The sequence below is a fragment of the Marmota marmota genome, unplaced genomic scaffold (assembly GCF_001458135.2).
Source record: "Marmota marmota marmota unplaced genomic scaffold, marMar, whole genome shotgun sequence".
Taxonomy (NCBI): domain Eukaryota; kingdom Metazoa; phylum Chordata; class Mammalia; order Rodentia; family Sciuridae; genus Marmota; species Marmota marmota.
This window is the reverse complement of record NW_026006722.1, coordinates 1-4648: the sequence shown is the minus strand read 5'-3', so window position 1 is coordinate 4648 and position 4648 is coordinate 1. Positions and strand designations below refer to the sequence as shown.

The window sequence follows — 4648 nt, the reverse complement described above, 5'->3', positions numbered from 1 at the left end:
TATTCCCACCCAGGGTGCCCTCCACACCTCTGTCCACCCTTTGCCTACCTTGTTCTCCACCGGCTACATTTTTACACAAACATATCCTGCTTACAAATATATTTTGACTCCTGGGATGGTCTACAATTCAGATTCACAATAAGCACACTTTTTCAGATTTTTTTTTCTGATTTAAAGAAACAGAACAGTCTGGTGAATAGAAAGGAAGGTAAAGGGATGTTTTTGGGAAGATTCGTTCTCTTTCACAGTTCGGCACTGCTGACAAGACCTCTGCTTTCTTTTGTTTTTCCTTTGGCTTATGAGTTTTCTGAGACACCATGTTCCCTAACATGATGAACAGAAAAGAAGGAGAGGAGGCAAGGCAGGGGAGGAAAAGGTTAGATGGAGAGGGGAGAGAGGAACAGAAGAGGGGTAACCCTCACCTCTTATAAGGAAGGAACCCACTCCCCAATAATGAACCCATACCCATAGTAAAAATCTGCCGTCATAACTAACTATCTCTAAAGTTCTCACCTCTTAATGCTGTTACAAAAGAAATTAAATCTCCCGCTTACAAGTGGACTCAATTTCCTCTTTTTTTTTTTTTTTTTGCAAAAGTGTTTTTGATTCTTTGGTTCAACATTATTTTTTCTGGTGCATTAAAATATGATCTTTTTAAGTGGCTGTTTTGTTTAAAGCCATAGTAACATAAGTGAATCACTGATGGGAGTAGCCATTTCATAGAATTTTAAAAAACACTGAGCCAAATCTTTTCGATGTAGCAATTCACAACACTAGGATTCAATCCTCTTTAGAAAATGTTTTAATTGCTGAAAAATGAAACTTGGGGAGGTAGTCTTGAGGCGTTTGGCTGGTGTCCGTACGCCAGGTGTTAAGTGCTGGCATGGCTGTGGGAGCTCTGGTAACCAGGAGACACTGGCAATTAGAGCAGGCTGACTTGGTCCGGGACTCCTGCAGGGTCCCACGTTTCTGGGCTTCTGTTCCTGCATGCTTGTGGGGACATGGTAGGACTTACTGTGTTCAGCTCCTCAGAGTGAGGGGGTGAGGAACAGGAGAGGGCTTCCTCTGTCACTTCCTGCTGTGGTTTGAAATGCTTTTCCCTTTCAAAACTCATGTTGAGATTTAATTTCTTCTGTAACAGTATTAAGAGGTGAGAATTTTAGAGATAGTTATGAGGGTGGATTTTTATTATGGGTATGGGTTCATTATTGTGGGAATGGGTTCCTTCCTTATAAGAGGTGAGGGTTACCTCTCTTCTGTCCCTTTCTCTCCTCTCATCTTATCTTTTTTTTTTTTCTCACCATGCCTTGCCTTCTCTCCTTCTTCTTTGTTCTTTCATCTTCCACTAAGGGATGCCTCAACAAAAAGGCATTCACTATATGCCACAGCCTTACTCCTGGATTTCCCAGCCTTCAAAACCACAAAGAAATAAGTTTTTGTTCTTTATAAATTACTCAGTCTCAGGCATTTTATTGTAGTAATACCGAACAGACCAAGTCTCTTCCATGGCACATCAAGACCTTTATACAGCTGCTCAGCTTCCTTTTCAGAATTCCTTCCATGCTGGTGTTTACTTCATCCAGAAGAAGCTGGTTGTTACTTGATTCAAAATTGATTTTTTAAAAATTAACAAAACAGTAAGTGTAACTTTTTTTGGGGCTGCATAGTTCTATGAGTTTTAATGTATGTAAGCCTGCAACCACAATCACAAACACTGTATTAATCTCCCTGGTGCTGTGTTCTCTCTCTCTCTCTTTCTTTTCACTTTACTTTTTATTCACCTTTCTGCTTCTTGACCTACAGGGAAGTTCACTAAGGAAATGGGAGCATATATTAATCACAGTGCAACTTTATACATTTTTCTGCAATAGACAAAACTGACATTATAATAAGTGCCCCCTCAAAGATAAAAAAAATAATGCTGAAAGTAATACAGCCAAGATTTTGGTTCAAGTCATCTGAATATACATGTTGCATTTTTCCTATTGACATTTTTCTGCCAGCATATGGTCCCGGAAATCCAATTTTCAGCTGTTTAGTAATTAATCACCAATTAGTTATATAATAACTTCAAGATAGATGTTCAAACATAATGTTTCCCCCAAACACTTAAAAATCTGGAAAAAAATACAGTAAAGTTGAAAAAAAAAAAAAACTCTTGAGGCTCTGAAGGAGTAAAATTATAAAGGTCAAAGGACAAATTGGCGGGTTTGATGTGTTTGGCCAGAGAGCCCCAAGCAAGTCTCCCTTTTAGTCACACACTCAAAAGTCCTTTATTGATTAATTGAAGTGATGCATGTGTTTGGAGAAAAGGGAGACAAAATAAATTCTGAGTTATCTGTTAATGTCACATGCAGCTTTTAATCTTGACACTACAGAAATGCTTTCCAAAATATTTTAAACAACTCAGTTAATAGCAGAGGGGATTAATTAATTTGTTTGTTTGTTGGAAAGTGTATTCTATTTTGAATTAAGTTTTGTGTGGAAAACCCGAACTACTCTGAACTTCAGCTCATATCTGTCTTTTGAAAATTGTCCATAAAGGTCACTAGTGAAAAGACTTGAATTTATTTTTGTTTATTCTTTTTCTCAAGGAATATTTAATAAGACAGATAAAGTGTTTATCTAACATGTAATTTATGTCACTGTAAGTAAAACGAATGATCCTGTTCACTGGGTAAAAAGAACCTGCTTTATGCATGTATATGCAGTGCAATTAAAAATATTGTAATTATAATTTCACACTATAATTTCAATATGTTCCCAATCTTTTTTTTTTTTTCATATGGGAGAAGAAAATTCCTTGAACAACCATTTGAGGCTTGGACAAAAATCCACAGCTATATCCCTCAGAATCATTTCATAATCTTCAAGATCCAGATGACACAGGGAGGCTTTTAAAGAGGACATTCCCGCTCTCACGATCTCAGGAGAATGTTGGTGGTAATCACAGTACAGGAATGAAGAAGCTGTTTCTTCACACAATAGTTATCCCATACGCCCAATTCTGCTGCAACCATTGGCTCACCAGTGTTCAAGTCCGTGCCTTCAAGGTGACCTGATTTTGAATGTTTTGCTTGAATATTAACTAATGTTTCTTGAAGGTCAAAACCGGAATTCTGAGCAAGAACTTTGGAAATAATGAGCAATGCATCAGCAAACGCCTGGACTCCAAGTTGGGCCCTGCCCTTTACACTGGGCTTGAATTTAATCAGGGCCTCTGCCATGGCCTCTTCCACTGTACCGACACCTGGAACCACACAGCTGCCCTCAAGACATCTCGTATTGCACCTTTGATTTGAGTGAGTGTGTGCTTATTTGGTCCTTTGACTAATAATGTGTCAGAATGGGGATTGCTACATTTCTCAATAAAGGTGAACTTCTTGTTTTCTACTCTAGACAAGTCCTGCATGTCCCGAGCAGTCAGGATTTAGGTCATCAAGAGAATTCAGAGCTACCCCCACCGCAAGCAAGAGTCAGCCTCTCTATATTTCTCCATTTAGCTCTGAGCAGAGCTACTATGCCTTCTTTTGAAAGAGCATCTGAAGAAAAGGGGTCAATTTCCTTTTGATTAATGACGACAAAGCCTTTATCTGCATCACCACAGCCCTTCTTTTTCAATTCTACTATTTTTTTTCACTCTATCTTCAATAAATTTTCTTTCAGATTTTGCTAGTTTCTCCCTCTCTTCCATACTCTTGTAAAAAAAAAAAAAAGAAAGCCAGAATTCACTTCTGTTTTTTTCATACTGCAGTGACACATTGCATGTGAGAATGTATGCATTCTCCACTCTCTTCTTCATGTCAGGGTGGTGGGCCCCTGGTCCAAAATGAGCCCTCTGATTAAGCTTGTGTCAGTTTCAGATTTATGTTTCAACTCCATGATCTCAACCATAGGTTCATAGGCTTATCTTTTTTTTTTTTTTTTTTTAAATGGCCAAATCGAGTTTACTACATCCTCTGTTAGGATATCTGCAAGTTCAGCATGAACTTTCAGAGATGTTCTGGCCACCTTTATAAAGTGTCTCCCTGTCCATGTCTCTGCTTACTTTGATTTGTTCCCCAAACTGAAGGGCCTTTTTCTTTGCAGCTTCAAAACCTTCAGTGATTATTCTAGGAGGAAGAACCTCAGAAATGTAGAGATCTGCCTGTCTGAGCAGCTCTCGGATAATGAGGATGTTGGAAGTAGTGCCATTACCAGCGATGTCATCCTGGACTATAGCTACTTTTGATATCAGCAAGGTTGTTGGGTGAGAAATTTGCATTTTGTGCGGCAGCACATTGCCATTCTTAGTGAGCTTGATGTCCCCAGCGCCTGACACTAGCATCTTCATGGTGCCCTTGGACCCCAGGATGGTCTGTAGCATGTCCTATAGCCCGCGTGCACTGCCAGTACTGCCTGCACGTGGGCCACCTTGGTCTGGGGTTCAGTGTCTTTATGGCCACCATAGCTGCCCTAAGAAAGGAATATAGGCACGCACAGAACCTCTAGCCAGTGGCAAGTGGCCGGGCAGCTCTTTGAAAGAAAAAGCTGAAAAAAATCCTTTGTTTATTCTTTATTTTATTTTTTTCTTTGTTCTTTATATATATATATATATATATATATATATATATATATATATATATATATATATATATATATATATATA

The 4648-nt window shown here is 38.7% G+C and overlaps 1 pseudogene; it reads right to left on the bottom strand.

Annotated features, from left to right (window-relative positions):
* Window positions 1–2781: 2781 nt before the first annotated feature.
* On the bottom strand, window positions 2782–4387 carry LOC107134497 (annotated as a pseudogene).
* Between the last annotated feature and the right edge of the window lie 261 nt (window positions 4388–4648).